The following is a 16,426-nucleotide window of genomic DNA, read 5'->3' on the forward strand; positions in this document are numbered from 1 at the left end:
ATGCTGAAGTGGGACACCCTTGGAGTTATGCAGTTATGATGCATAAATCCTAAATAAGGAGGCTCCAGATTAACGAAACATCTACCCTGAATCGACTGATTCGCGACCGCACTGCCTACAACCAATTCTAGTCATAATTTGGCCCTCCAGCCAGAAACCTAATACTGAATACTGACTTAAAAAGAGTTTTCTTATCTTGTTACCAATTATGGAATTCTCTTACTCTTAAAGCAAAGGCAGAGCATTCCCTGGAATCATTCAGGAAAACTTACGTTTACTCGGACCACCAGAGTTCGTACACACATTTTACTTTTATTCTCAAACATTTTTTTGACTATATGCTGCATCGATGTTCAAGTTGTACACAGCTTTCTCGGAAAACAATTCATTTGTAATTTAAGAAACTCCGTGTTGAAATAAACAGCTTTTAGTAAGGATTTGATGTGAAATAATTTACCTTTATCCATCAGTTTTTACCTGCAGGTAACATCATAAGAGCTGAAATGCCGTCGCAAATTACGGTGTAATTGTTTATATATTGCCTCCGTTTAAAATCGAATTGAAATATAATTAAGAATCAATTTGTTTGCCGTTTTCCATAACATTGAATTACCTTGATTGAGCGCACACCGCGGTCTCTCTTAAATCAGCGCTTAGGGTTCGAAAGACTGGTTAAACCGCCTACCGCTTGTCATAAAAAGACGTTAAATTCAAACGACAACGTTGATGTTTTAAAAAGGGACAGAAAAAAAGATGCGCCCTGGAGCTCGTTTCTCGAAAAGTCAGGCAATAAAATTTTTTTCCAGTTCGTTTTTGTCGATTAGTGGTATTTTTTACTGAAAATTTGTCCAACTTGTTCCATAAAATAAATATTTGAAACTCGAGATTTCAAAATCATCCAAAATTGGTTCCATGTTGAGGGAGTACTTATAAAAGATTATTATTCTGCTCATAAAGTAGTTTTCGGGCCCTGACTGTTTAAGGGACGTTCGAGAAACAGGCTCCTGGGCGCTTATACTTACCACAAGCAAGGGGGTTAAAACACTGATCAAAGCTCGAGCGACCAAAATATCAGCTAATAATTCACAGAATGACTCCGGCAGAATTTACGAACTGAAGAGGTGAAAACGCAAAACTACTAGCAGACAAACGACAAGTTTTCCGCGGGAGTGAAAACATAAGCTAAAACGGCAGTAGAGATTTTTTGCCTTATTTTGAAGTACATATCTTGACTAAAACCCAGAACCAATCCAAATGTTTCAACTCGGTTTCGGTCACAGTCAAATGCATACCCCGCTGTTTTCTTTTTATCCCGGCATCAGTAATAAGCTTTGCTTATAGCTAAGAAACCGGCTGCGGTTTTACGAATGTGAGTAGGTATAAAGCTGATATAATTTTCTTAGCGTAATTTTTTTCTTGGTTCGAAAGTCCATCCACCTAGCCGGTCGTTGTTTTGCTTCTTCTTTGCAGCAAAAACTGTTTTTCCAGTTCAACACGAGCAAGAAAACAGTGAAAGCGTAACAACTTTGCAGCATCATAACTTTCCACAACTGTTTAGCTTTTCTCCAACAACAAATAACTGAACTTTAGACATTTTTCGGCTACTGTTTGAACCATATCATACTGGTGAAAGCGACAGGAAGCAGCGGAGAAAAAAATCACTAAAGTTAAGTCACTGAGTACATGTCCGTAGAGTGTAAGCTTTTTTCATTCATTAAACCATAGCGACGCACGCAGTGCCACCGTTTTGGCGCCTTTTTGACTTTACTGTGAGAGTCATGTGATCATTATGCTTTTATTCCAACTTTTCGCGTCTTCTTTCAGTTGTCACCTTTTCGTTGTGAGAGTCTTAGTCCTTAAATGTAGGCACCGATGAGATCTCTTCATTGGCAAAATTTTAAAAATATTGAACGCCATTTTGAACTGATGGGAAAAATTTCAATTCTCCACGCGCGATCCTCACCATTTACACGCTTGCGCGTCGAGCGCGTATGGCGCAATTTTTTTTTAAAATAGATATTTTGGTACAACACATGGGGACAAGCCCACAAGTCAAAATGGCACCTCGTTACAGTCTCCATCACTGATTATGGCTTCTGATTATACACAACTACTATAAGTTTTTACTGAGTACAGAGGGTCAACTGCAAGAGCTTCCCATGTTTCTTTGGCGTGCTAGAAAGGGGTTTTCGCTTTAGCGCGGCCAAGAAACGTAAAACGGCCTCAAGGCAAAGAAACACTTTCTATGCTAGTTCCAGGCGTGTTGAGTATAAAGGTAAATGAAATCCCTAAGTCTTTATAGAGTGAAATAAAGACCGAAAGTAGGTTTGAAAATTACTCATTAGTCATTAGTCATAAGTCAAAATTAGTCTTATGTAATTTTCTTGTGATGCACTATTTAGTGAATAACCCATTCAGACGACCAGTATAGAGTGTTTTCACATGACGTCACGGCGGCCATGTTGGTGTCCCAAAACAAAGAAATGGCGGCCATGTTGGTGTCACAAGCTAAACCTCTGGGAATTGAACTCTATTTTTATGCAAATGATTTCTTTTGTTTCAGTAAACCAATATGGCCGGTAGGAACGTGAATGAAAACGCTCTATACTGGAGGCTGAAAGATTGTCTGATTGATTGATTCTGTGATTGGTTGCAAGAACCTTTTGTTCTTGCAGAAAAAAAAATAAAAGCGTTATTCACCGGTCAAGGTCGGTCTATATTGGGGAAAAACTGTGCCTTCTCTCTTGAGTACTTGAGTACTCAAGAGAGAGGAAGAGAGGGCACAGTTTTTCTCAATAGGTGGTTTGCAACCAATCCCTGGAGATCCAAAAGACAATGGCATGGCGGCCATGTTGGATGATAGAATAAAAAGGTTCTGTCATCCAGCATGGCTGCCATACCGTTGTCTTTTGGACTTCTAGGGATTGGTTGCAAACCACCTATACAGACCAACCTAGGCCTGTGAATAACATATATGTATTCACGTAAGAAAAAAATCAGATTACTTAGACTTGACGAGGAACTGGAGAGACGTCTGGAGACCAAGTTTATCAATTTCATGAGAGAAAACCTTGCTGAGTTTTCTTTTCATACAATTACTTTTGTTCTTACTGAGTATTGTTATTTCTGTTATAGAAAAGCTCTCTTTTAGCTGTAAAATATAATTTTAGCCATGGTATGGGTAGTACCTTTTATAAATAAGCGGGGTAAGGGGTATCTCCTAGATAAGCCTAGAAAGAATTCTAAGACTTCCTGCTCAATATCATTATGTTAGCGTGCGTATATCGAGTTATGGATACACTTGAGAAGTTTGGAGAGCACGAGAGAAGCGTAAGCGTAAGCCAAGGGCAACTCTAGCTTCTTGAGTGCTCCGCAAACTTCCCAAGTGCATCCATAACTCGATATACCCACAGCTAAAAGTATAAACCAATTCTTTTATAACATGGTGAAAATAAAGTAAATGATTCCTGGAAAACAGGTTTTGTTCCCGATTAATTACAAAATTCTCTGTATAAAAAAAGGCGAAAATGGTTTCTCATGTCGCTTTAATCTTAACGTTTCATTTAGCTTCAAGTTCTTATAAATATACATTTTTTTTGGCGTCTCTCTGTAAAAGTTTTTAATAACACAGCGCACGCATGCTTCCCCCTTCTGACTTGCACACGCCATCGGATGGACGCACGGCCGTGCGTATGTTGAGAAATGTACTATGATGACGCCAATAGGAATTAGATAAGGATGCACGCGCGCTATGTTATAAATTCTTTTGGCCTCGTCGAAAGAATTGGGTGACGGATGATATCATATCAGAGGGCTGCCCTTATCGTCTTATAACCGTCAAGGACCAACATTGATGGTAAAAACGACTTAAACGCCTGGAGTCCACATGGTAATTAACCATCAACAAAGATTACGACCGTCTATTGAGCAATCGCATGGAAAGGTTCTGGATAAACATGGGGCGATCGTAAGCAACTGACGACGATCGAAACCTATAGTACAGTATAGTGTAGTATAGTATAGTATAGTATAGTATAGTATAGTATAGTATAGTATAGTATAGTATAGTATAGTATAGTATAGTATAGTATAGTATAGTATAGTATAGTATAGTATAGTATAGTATAGTATAGTAAAAAGAGATCACTTCATGGTTGGTTGGTGAGTGCGTAATAGTAACGGCGCATCAGGGATAGCTGGCGATTCAGTGATTGCTGGGAAGAGGACAAGTGTGCTTTGCCAAGATCGTGATTAGGGGAACAAGATATACTGTTCACTGTACTGTTCTAGTAACGATTGAGGTTTTCAATCTGGTAAAACGATAGTTATGTTGCGAAATGCTTTGGGGCACCAATGGAATTGACGGGATCTATGTGCAGTCTGTCCACAAAAGTTAACACCCGCGGTTCTTATCTTGCATGCACGCTGGAGGTGAAAGAAAGAAATACTAAAATCAAACTGTTGTAATAATCCGCACCGCGTACTTTTTTTATTTTATTTTATTATAATCAGCAAGTACCTATTCTAAATATAGCCTGACATCTCTACATTTAATTTAACGATGTAATAATTTCACCTTTGTTTGGGAATCTCCTTTCCATTTTACAGACATTAGCATGTTACATTTTGCCGAAATGTTTTACTATTTATATAGATTTGCAGTGGCGAAAAAGATTAAAATTGTTGACTTGGTTTTAGCTCAGATTCAGATTAGAAAGTCCATTTTTGGAGGTTGGTCGGATTCCTTTCTTCCCAGTCTCCATATCTGCTGCTCCGTTGGAATTTGTACTGTTTCTCTTCGAGCTTCTAGTAAAAAAAAAAAAAAAAGGAAATGAATTCAGCATTTCCTAGGAAATTGTCAATGTTTTCATATGGATGTAATTATGTAACGCAAATGGAAATACTGTATGCTTTATCTTAAAAAGTTGTTATCGGTTTAAATGCCAGAGACCCAGATTGCTTAGAGAGGACAAATCATAACCAGTTTCAAGGGACTTTTACAACACAAAAGTAATCAAAGTGAAACATTTGGTCCAGTTTTTCACTTCTATTCTCAGACCAAAAACGCTGTCAGACTGCATATGCACGTTAATCGAATCAAGGACTGGCTGACTTGCAACAAACATCCTGGTTCAAGCCCGTCACGTGACTCACCTTAAATGGAACATCACCTGCAGCCAATGTTCTTTCTTGATGCACTTGTTTCTCTGTCTAAGAACAAGGAAAGAAATTTCGCTTTAGCCTTAACCGCAGAGGTTTTATTGTTTTATTTACAGGGTTGCATGAATTTTAGCGATTTCCCAGTCAAAGATAAACAATCATTATTGGTAAGCACAACGTCCTTTTTTATGAGTGGTAGAAGCACCATATTTATGAGTACAGGGATAACAAATTAATGTTGCTCTCTGTTGACCTTAAGGTGACTTGTAGACTTTTTGGACTAGTACTACACAACAGTCATTTACTCAGTTCAGAGGTGAAGGATATCCTTGTCATGTTTTCATATTAGCATGGTTAATAAATGGAAATCGTTATGAAAACGGTCAAACGTCTTTGTTATATGTTTTTGTTTGCATTTTTGGCATTGACCGTGCACAGAGAACACTGAATAGATTTGGAAATGTGTTAGAGCAACTGACCAAAAGAAACGTTCCTGTCAAGATGTTCAGCTGTAGTGTGAACGATAAAACAAAGGATCGTGCACGGTCGCGGCCCTTCAAACATAAATTGCAGCACCACTGTTGTCATGCAAGGTTTCATAACCAGTCCCTCAATTAACTATGATATTAGACGTCGACATATGCTGCAGAGAGGTTTAGTTACATTACACTGCTGAATGCTGTTTACCACTTACAATATCAGGGATTACACTGCGACCACTGTGAAAGCGGCAGGCCATCGACCCAAGCTTACATCTAGGAGATGCGACCTCCAACAGTACAGAACACAGCAACACAACCCACATAACAGTAATTAACGCGCAAATGGATTTGGCGACTCATTCTAACTCTATGCGATGAAATAACGGCTGTGTAACAATTTAAGGACCTCAAAACAATCAGTAGAATTCACTTATAGCTCTGTTTGTTCTTATTTTTGTAATTAACATGTTTTGAAGGACAGTATTTGATGTTTCTATTGTTAAGGTGATTTCAAGGCTATCTCACTTTTCCGACATCAAGAAAGAAATATGATAAATAACGGCTTTGAAACGTTTTTCATAATGTCAATAGAGGAGCTCTTCAATTGATGAAAAAGCAATTCATTTCCAAATCAGAGCACATTGAAAATAAATATTTATTAAAAATTATTTCACGATTTTGAGTTGATAAGATAATTAAAGCCGTTATTCTTAAGAATTCGTGTTAGTGGCATTCAATGGCGTGTGGGTTGAACAATATAAAGACTTCAAACTTCCAAAACATATTTTTTCATAGAGATGACGGTATAAAAACTAACGTCTTTAAAAAAATGTGTCTCAGCAACCAGAAGATTAAAATCAGCAGCTTGTGCTACCAACTTTTTATTGCGTTGGATTTCTTCTTAAGTGATGAACGTGGTTTTTCAACATTACGTTTACGGTAGAATAAAAAAAATATAAAGAAAACAAGAATGTAAATATTAATAGAGATCATCGACTTCGACTCTTGTCCATGAGCTTCAACAAAAACTTAACAGAGTGAAGACACTGATGTAGCTAGCAATCAACTTACGGTGAGTACACGTCATGCTAACTTTTCCTTATACGGAATTTGCGCAAGTAATTTACGGTACGCTTATATGACGAGCGCGCGTTGGGTATGAGATCAGGGACTTTACACAAACACGACGCCGACGGCAACGAAAACGTCAATAAAAAAAAGGCTTAATGAGCTAAACAATGCTGTGCACGTGCATTACAAATTTTGATACATTTCGTCGCCATCTTCGGCCAAACAACAACGTGAAATGCCCAAATTCAAGGTTTTACACAGGGCGCCCACAAAACGGTGTGACTGGTGACTGTTTACAAAATTTAGAGCATTTGCATGGAAATATTATAAGGTTCGTATTAAAGCCAAATGTTAGGGAGATTGTTTATCAGAAAAGTCACAATAAATGTAAACTTACCTCAATCGTTGTGCTTTGTCGTTCTTTTGCCTGAAAACGGCGAATTTGGGTGATTTTGAAGGTTTTGCTTTCGTCGTTTACCTAAGCGTTATATAGAGAGACTCTCTAAATTTTGTAAACAGGTACCAGTCACACCGTTTGTGTGGGCGCCCTGTGGGTTTAATTTTATGGAGAGCGTGAGCACATGACAGTGAATTTTCATTTTCTGTGCTAACTTGAAGACTGTTCCCACCAGTTCTGTTATTGGATAGTTCGGCCGCATTGTATAAGTTGAACGAATTGGAATAAGTGCAAAGTAGTACAAGGAACACGAACTTAAGTTTTCAAGCGACGCTTTTGTTGGCGTTGCCGTCGTGGTTGCGTAAAGTCCCCATCATAGATAGCCAACGCGGCGCATAGCGCTGTATTGGTTGTAATCTTGAACAAGCGAGAGTGGAATAATTGTTTTATTGAAAAGTAAAGTAATTTATTTAATGCCAATATAACACGGGGAGTGCTTGACCAATCTTCCGAGCTCATGATAAAGTGCTTGGCAATAATTCAGATCGAATTGGAATTTGGGAATGTTGATTTTTGAGAGGAGAGAAAAACCTCTTGGAGCAAGGACGAGAACCAGCAACAAACTCAACCCACATATGACGCCGAGTCCTGGAATCGAACCTGGGCGACAATGGAGGGAGGCGAGTGCTCTCACCACTGCGCCATCCCTGCTCCCCGAAATATTGCTAGGTCTTGCTGATTTCATTTGCAAGAAAAACTTGAAGAATACCTACAGAAGCTACCATTCTGGCATGGTATAATAATGGCTGATATCCCATGTCCGCTAGCGCTAAACCAATCAAAACTCTGGAATTGCTATCCAATGATCCATTTGAAGTTCATAAAACTTGTTATACCGTGGTAGTTCGTCCGCCAAAATTATTATTCGAAATTATTGTTTAAAAACTGATTATTATACCTATAAGTTGTTCGATAATAATTTTTCACATTAGTCGAGACAGATTTAAATGAACGCAATAAAGACCTTTACCCTTTGTAAACATCACGGCACAGAGACTCAATAGCACAAATGTGTTACGTTTTTAGTCTAAATGAATGTAAGTTCTTCAGTCGATTGAAACAGCGATGCCGTAAAATCGACAAGGAATTTCGATCTACTTAATACTTACGATAGGGCGAGTGGATGAGGTTTCATTCTGAACGTAAACAGGATTTGTCGCCAAACAGAATGCATTTCTCTAATTCTGCCTGGTCTACTTGACCAAGTTAGAGCTGAAAGTGATTTCCACTAACAGACGTCGACGTCTCTTGTTTTCCATTCAATTCTTACCGCAGAATGCTACACACACAAACACAAACACAAGAATCTGACATGTTTTCATCAAGGCATAGGCATAAGCACAAACGCCACTTAAGCAAGTGAGAACACCTGAAACAATAATGAGCATGAGCATAAGCACAAAAAGGACGAACACGTCCGTTCTTCTTGTGCGTTTACTTATGCTTATGTCGCCGTCTTCACTAATGAAAACAGGGGCGACATAAGCACAAGGCAGTCAACCGTTTCGTGCGCCATCTTGAGAGGAGCTGGTTTAGTTTTCTGCGCGTTCGCCTGACTTTATGCTTAGTAGTTACTCGGTAATCGCTAGCTTATCTTTATGCTTATTCTTAAACCAAATGTGAGCAGGTGCGTTGAGATAAGCACAAGCATAAGAACTAAGCAGCACTACGTGTGCGTGTGTCGCTTTGTTTCTGTACTCAGTTCCACCACTGGGAACCGGCATGATGTAAGCACAAGAAAATCACAAGCACTGCCTGTGCCATGTTAGCTCTAATTATCTCACAAGTGTAAACCAGGCTTTACCTCCGGAATGATTATAATCGATTGTACTGCACCGTTTAGACGTTTAGCCGGTTTAAGTAGAGCGTTTCACGTCACTTACAATCGACATTTTCGCAAATGAAGCTTCTTAAGAGAAAGAGAAAAAGTCATGCAGCTCCGATTTGGATAACCTTACTGTTTTGCTCCACACCCTGCCAGGGATAAAACTGAGTGCTGGTGTTTCGTTGTGCGACTGATGGGGCTGCTTTCAAACAAGGGCTTATGCCACATCACATTTCTTTCAATACGCCGCATATGCCATTCATGGACAGGGTGTTTGTCCCATGGACCTAGTTTAATGGCTTAGTTCCCACAAGTCTCCTATAGATCAGCATCCAAACTATACTTATCGGAAAGTAGTATGCTTGTGTCACCAACTGAAAAAATACTTCTATCATGGTCTTCTGTTTTTTTTGTTGTTGTTTTTTTTTTAATATCCATTACTCCTAACTGAACTCTTTGAAAGATAGTCTCGTTTTCGGCTAGTGCTGAACCGAAACTGTACGTGCTTAATTCAGGTGATTTCAGTCGGTATGTACATTAACATTTCGGTCAAATGGACAGTGCACTGTATACATTTACTAACATCAGACTTATTAATCTTCAAAATAAGTGGACACAATACAAATTTCTTCCTTATTCTCAGACTGGCCATGAGCTTGCGATAGTCTTAAAGTTTTGGCCAATCTCAGCCTCAGGGGTTCTCATTCAAAAAGAAAGGATGACGTTTTGGTGCCGTTATGTTCGGGGACCGCAGAGCATTTTTTCCATTGGGGATTGGGGGGGGGGGGGGGAGGTTAATTCACGGCGCTTGCCTTCTGCATGGGCGAGGGAAGGGTAAGAGGTAGGGGCGGGGACATATTTTTTCAATTTTTCAACCCCAAATCTCGCAGGAGCTTTTTTATTTTTTGGTACTTCAGGCTCTGTGATGGAAGTATGAAGCTGTTATTGTTGGGGGTTTTTTGCGTAGCACTGTTGATAAAAAAAATTGCAAATCATGCATCATTTCTATTGGCATTATGTTGCCCACTAACGGCTGACATGCTGGCTTTCTGTAAGATCTCCGATAGATTGTCTGGGAAATGGGAAAAAAATGTCATCCAGATTTAATCCAAAGAAAAAGTCAACGTTTTTATTTGCACTTACCACAAATATAATTTTCAATAGTCTTGTTTCAAATCAATCATTCACAATTCTTCAAAGTTGTCGATGACTTTTTGGAAAGAGGTTGTGCGCGAGATTTTGATCGATTTACCGCACAATACAATCGCGGGTGAAGGTTTTCAAGTATGAACTACAAGTTGGCAATGGGGAATACGCCTAAAAATGTATTATCCGAGGGGTAATATCACCCCCTCCCCTGACTCCGCGGTCCCTGATGTTTACTAGGACGTATTTATATGCGAGAAATGTATTAAAAAAAAGTGCAAAACGAGTATCATTTGTTGAATTTGCTGTTATTACGAACTTAATGTACTTATTTTGGGTGTGTAATTGGATTATGTTGGAGTTGGCAAACAGTTTGAGAAGGATTCAGTGTTAGGCTCAAGGAACAGGTAAAAGTTTAACCTACAAGAATGCACTGCATTGTGCTTGTGTTTGTCATGACTGAATATCCTGAAGCGCAATTCAAACATAGCTTTGCTGGGTTGTTTTAAAGCACTTCACAACTAAGAAAAAAATTGTGTTGTACCAACCTTGCTTGGGAGAAATCGCTTGCCATTGCGGTTGCACATTACTACCCCAGGTCGACAAGGCTTGCTTTCTACACGATGAACAAACAGTACTTGAGCGAGGAGCAGAGCTGACACAAACAGTCTTATCTTGCGGTTCATTTTCTACCGAGATTTTCTAAAGCTGAGATTTTCTCAATTCAAACTGGTCAAGATATATGTACTATTTCTCAGCAAAGCGATAACGGTTTGATAATACTGTGATATGTTGTTAAAAGGTCGGTGGATGACGCACAACGTTTGGTTTGGCGAGGCTTTAATAGGTAACACGCTAAAATGGGGGAATTGTGAATTACTTTGGCGGCATAAGACTTGACATATAAGTAATAAACACACCAACGAAAAGTAGAGGTGTTTTGTTCAATTTTTTTTCCTTCTTTAATTGATGGCGGTTGGTTGATCAAAATTTTATTTTAATCAAGAAAATCCAATCAAACGTAAAGTAATGAATAACAAGCAAAGTTTTAATCTTACAGCAGCAAAGAGCATTGCCTCCACAATGGAAAGCAATCGATTTTGCGGTCAAGCTTGTTTGGTTTGTAAAATGACTTAATTGCGATTATTTATTTTTGACACCTGACAATTTCTGTCGTGCAAATAGATAGTCACTATCATTGAGATTTTAAGTTTCAACAACTTTTTGCCGACCGTCAACGAGAACTTTGTCAGGCCGGAATTCATACGTGGTCTACACACCCTTCAGATCTCACAAGCCGTGTTCATTGAACTGATTGTATAAACTCGATTGAATTTTAAGCGAGTTTTTTCTTCGTATGGATGTGAGGTACTCCTGTGTGTAATTATCTTGATAATATAATGGCGTTTCAACTTCATTTTAATCGGAAAACTCAACATAATAGACACCATTTGCTTAGTATTTAAACAAGCAATGAGGTACTTCATGTTTAAAAGGAACCGACCAGAGATATCACACAGTAATTTCCGAGAAACCTTTTATTGCAGTTTAAGTCGGCACAAAACAAAAAGTAGAGGGAAAGGAAAAGAAATCACTCCGGGGTGAAATTTATTTATAACGGCTTACTACGCTCAAAAACAAACTCACTTTGATTTCCGCCTTTTCTGTAGTTTCTTTCTGTATTTCCTATTTTATCTACGTTAGCTTCACTGGCTCCCTAGCAAGGTTGATTATCAACTGCTTTATGAATGTGTCTTATTAAAATGCTTGATACTCATTGGAGAATCCAAGACGTTCATTTTTATCATTTTATATACGGCAGTAAAAGTGTGGAAAATTGAAGGAAATTTTTTGGAACTTTTCCAATTTATTAAAATTTCAAAAGTCTTTTACACCGCATGTAGGGTAACACAAAGTAAACGGTTTTTAAGAGTTATTACATGAACCAGGAGCGAAAAACATAAAAGGCTACACGTATTCTGTTATTGTTTAAATGCGGCTGACAAGAACCACCTTGTTTTAATTCCAATTTTTTATTCCGGTCCTTTCATTTTTAGTTTCCGATTTACGTTCCGTTAAGTTTAAATTCATCTGAGGAAAATTTCAATCATACTCAATAGATTTTCTCCGACACTGAAGCTCTTATGTACATGTGCCGATCACGTTAAAGGACTCATACCTCCTGTATACAGTTCTAACACTGCACGTCATAGCCTCAAATTCTTTTTCGAATGCTTTAATTGTTTTCAGCCAAAACGCAGAAACACCTCATGAAATACAGGTTTTAATACACTTACTTCAATTTAAATACGCTGAACTTTAAGAATTCTTCATTTTAATCTGTGATCAGGGAGACATTTTATTGCGAGCATAATTCGGCGTGTTTCTGTTAACCTCTTACGTCACCTCGCAGTTATCCGAGTAACAATTCGTCACTGTTGCTTACTGCAAGTGAGTTTTGAAATTACGGCTAAACTTTCCATTAGAAGAATGTAAAATTTAAAGATAAAGGGGAGAATAGGAGTTTTCACTTTTGCTGTATACAGGCCTAACTTGTCAGGGTTTTCCCGTCTGCTTGTACTCGGTATATCTAAATATCAGGTTGATTCAGTTTTTTCTTGGCGCGCTTCCGTTAGAGTGGGTTGCCGCTTATGACAATTCCACGTACATATTTACATTTTCTTTAAGAAGGCAATCTGATTGCGATTCGATTTTAATTGTATGTTTAGCTGGCTGGTTTAATTTTGGCCATTACCGAAGATAAATTTAAACGTTGAAACACACACTTCGCCGGTGTTAATTGAAATATTGATGTGAAGGTCTTTCTTCATTTCATACCATAAAAGGTATACCGGTAACTTGTTATAATAAAAGTTTTAATAGTTTTGAGTTGGCGTCGTTTTATTTTCCTTTAATTTGGTCTTCCCTATACACTTAACTTGACAGCTAGACAAAATATTACACTTAGAGCAGGAAATTAATTCAAATGCATCTCCAAGACGTTGATTTGTCATTTAACATTTCAATTTCGCCGGCTATTTTAAATTAAACAAAGGAAGCTTTGCCCTATTGCTGCTGATTGTCTTTTGGCAGGAAGTGTAATAAATCGGCGAGGTTAAAAAAGTGACAGCTTAAAAAAGAAAAAAAGAAAAAGAAGATCCTCACTGATGTAGAATCACTTCTTGCATTCAAGCGATGTTCTTTTCCTGCTATTTGCGTTCTTTTACCTGCTACATCAAACTGCATCCGAAGCATCTTTTTCTTTATAATCATACACTGAAAATATATGAAATCAAGAAAAAGTAAACTGCTAAAAGCGTCTTATGTCTGTAACGGTATATTTTAAGCCTGATAACAATTTTTCAATCCGATATTTGTGCCTAAACTGAATTTTCGGTGGCATCTGTTCACCATCATCAGGGTTTGATAGCCGCTCGTTAGTGTTCGGGCTTTAAGGGTCCTGAAGGGATATAAGCGCGCGCGGGAACTCTCTCCGTTCGTTGACCTCGTTATTTATACTCGATAGAGTGCCATGACTCCAAGCAAAACCCAGTTTAGCAGCTTGTTACGCCGCGCTCGAAGATTTCATTGTCTCTCGGCTGATCTTATGATCCATTGTTTGTCATCTGCTTTGGTATTTATTTTATTTTATTTTATTTTATTTTTTTTTTAGTTTTAGCGACAAAGTTGAAAATGGCAGGTAGATGACAGGGAACGCGGCCTAACGGTTTGAAGTTTATAGTGAACAGTTCGTGAATTCTGACATGCTTTTGTGTAATCTACCAACAACAGTTTACAAAATTTATAATAAAAACAAGTATAACACAAACTGAATATTATATTAAATTTAAAATTTACAGTACGTTCAGAGTGCAACTGTGGTTGGAAAGTTAGTTTTTTTCAGTTTCATTATTTTTCTCCCGCAAAGCCCTTCACATTCAAGGCGAAGAGTTCATTTTAAGGGTTTAATTTTAAATTGAAGCAATAATGTCTATCACGACATTTTTGAATGATGTCGAAAAGAATTAATTTGAAAAGTCGCTGCGGCAATGATGAGAGAAAAGCTGGCTGCACTCGATGTCGGCTTCACATTGAAGTTTGCGCACAAAAGCAAAAAAGATCGTTTTCCGTAACAATTAATCATGGATCACTTGGAGTGCTAATGCATAATAACAACAGTTGTGGGACATTAAACCAATATGAACAACCACTCACACACTAGCACTCACTAACATCTAACACGTTTGTGAATACTTTTTTAATTTGTTGAAGCTAGTACAATAGGGCCAGTTTGAGGAAAAGGAAATTCAATATATTTTCTTGTCCTATAATAATTACAGGAACGACGAAGTTTCCATGTGACTCAAAAGAAGCAAAACGTCCAATTGGTCTTAACTTCGAGAACACTTTTAGCAAAGTATTGTTCTATTGATATAGCAGAGGAAATTCAACTCTTTTATAAGAGGAAAAAGTACAATTAAAGACTCAAAAGAAAAAAGGCACAATTAGCACTCATATTTTACCAAAAAATTAAAAAACTTTTTTTTTAATTTTGGGGGTAAAATATATATTGATTATCTTCTTATGCCTCAGTACCTTTTACAACTCTATAAAGAGAAATCACTTCCTCAAAACTTGAGTTACATTAACTGAACATTTGTCAAAGACGTTTAAGCTGTGTTCTCTGCCTTTCTTGTTTATATTTCAAATATGAACCAATATCCAACCAAGGTTACTCTGGTAGCTGTTGTTTGCGCAGTTCTATTTGTTTGTCGATTGACTCATGCAAGCCCTCGATGTACTCCTGGTTCAATGGCTTGCCCTGTTGGCGGTCGTTCTTTTATCACAAAACAGGTACAGTATTCATTGGTATTTGTCAATCCACAATTTTATGTTGAGAGTACTGCACACATCGAGTTGTATTGGGTTTAAGATCCCTCAAGATTAGAAATATAGAAGTTTACAACATAATTTTTAGAAGTCCGACAGTTATCCCGTTTCAAACTTGCTGTGAAGATCAGTGAAGTTAGCATATGTCATTTTTTACAAAAATTTCAGATGTCAAAAATGTTGTGAAATGTACAATTATAAGAACTGTACATTTGTAAGTGTCTTGGACATGTAGCGCTTTAAAGTCATTTAAGCATCACGACAGACCTGAAGATGTCAGATGCTCCATTACTAATTCGTGTTGAAATTCAATTTGGTTTTATGTTTCTAAGCTTCTATTTTTCCATTCCCAAAAAAAAATAACATCCTTTGACATTTTGTGCTGGGGGAATGGTCGTAGGTCAATCAAACAACCATGACTTAAAGTCCTCGGCAAACAGGACACACCCAGGCGCATGAATGGCTACCGACGAAATGCTGCTATTAAAAGATCATCCTCGATTGAGGAGAGAAAATACATTGACCCTTCTCCTTTCATCCTGAAACATGAAATGGACGGCTAGTTGGTGATTGCCGTAACCATAACTTGACAGCTTGTCAGCTTGGCCACGCCAACGCTATATTTTTAGAGGACTGAGACTTTAACTCTTTTTGGTGTTTCCCTAGCTTTCAATTTGTTCAGTTTTTCCTGGATTTTTGAAGCCAAGTTAGTTGTCTGATTTACGATGCCAAAAGCTCTACGCTTCACTTCTATCACTTAAAAATCTCGAAAATATTTTCATTGATAATTTTACTTGTGCTTTTTTTCTTCCTTTCGTATCTACACTAAATATACATCATCTGGTGGTAATGAAGCCAATCCATTAATTTCTATGTTTTCTATACAGGAATTGAACAGTCCATCAGTGAATGCCAGAGACAAAGAACCTGAAGCCAACGCGGTGCGAGTGCGTGAAATGGATATACTTTCACTACTGAGGAGACTAGAAAACAGAGAAAAAATATCTGACAGTAAATAACCAAGCCAATAGGAACATTATCAACAATATCAGACGACCAATAAAATCTACTTTTTTTTACTGAAACAAACTTTGGAGCATAACATCGTTTCAAGCTCTGTAACTGTAGCATAACATTCACTCGACTCGTTTTAATAAAGATTGAAAAAGCAGTACGTGACTGGAATGTTTCAAAGCCTTCTCGGGAATTTCTTCCCATTGTAGCTAATATAGTTAGCACGTGCAAAGCTGATTGTTTTATTGGTTTGCGGAATAACGAGGTGATCTTCCTGCGGAGACTGGAGGAGTTCGCAAAATTTCAGAAGCCTGACTGCCCGCAGCCGATATGTCGACTTTGAGCGAATTAATAGGGTACGTAGATTTGATGGATTTTTGT

At 37.9% G+C, this 16,426-nt stretch overlaps 2 long non-coding RNA genes across 2 annotated transcripts; one reads left to right on the forward strand and one right to left on the reverse strand.

Annotated features, from left to right (window-relative positions):
• Window positions 1–4,461: 4,461 nt before the first annotated feature.
• LOC146454685 (uncharacterized) lies at window positions 4,462–10,974 on the reverse strand. Its single transcript, XR_014859182.1, has 3 exons — window positions 10,690–10,974; window positions 5,155–5,211; window positions 4,462–4,806 (listed from the first exon to the last, which is right to left on the reverse strand). It is a non-coding gene; the product is annotated as an uncharacterized LOC146454685 (long non-coding RNA).
• A 3,789-nt stretch (window positions 10,975–14,763) lies between these two features.
• LOC146454686 (uncharacterized) lies at window positions 14,764–16,419 on the forward strand. Its single transcript, XR_014859244.1, has 2 exons — window positions 14,764–14,995; window positions 15,919–16,419. It is a non-coding gene; the product is annotated as an uncharacterized LOC146454686 (long non-coding RNA).
• The last annotated feature ends 7 nt before the right edge of the window (window positions 16,420–16,426 follow it).

The sequence above is a fragment of the Pavona decussata genome, unplaced genomic scaffold (genome assembly GCF_977016875.1).
Source record: "Pavona decussata unplaced genomic scaffold, jaPavDecu1.1 SCAFFOLD_300, whole genome shotgun sequence".
NCBI classification, from domain to species: domain Eukaryota; kingdom Metazoa; phylum Cnidaria; class Anthozoa; order Scleractinia; family Agariciidae; genus Pavona; species Pavona decussata.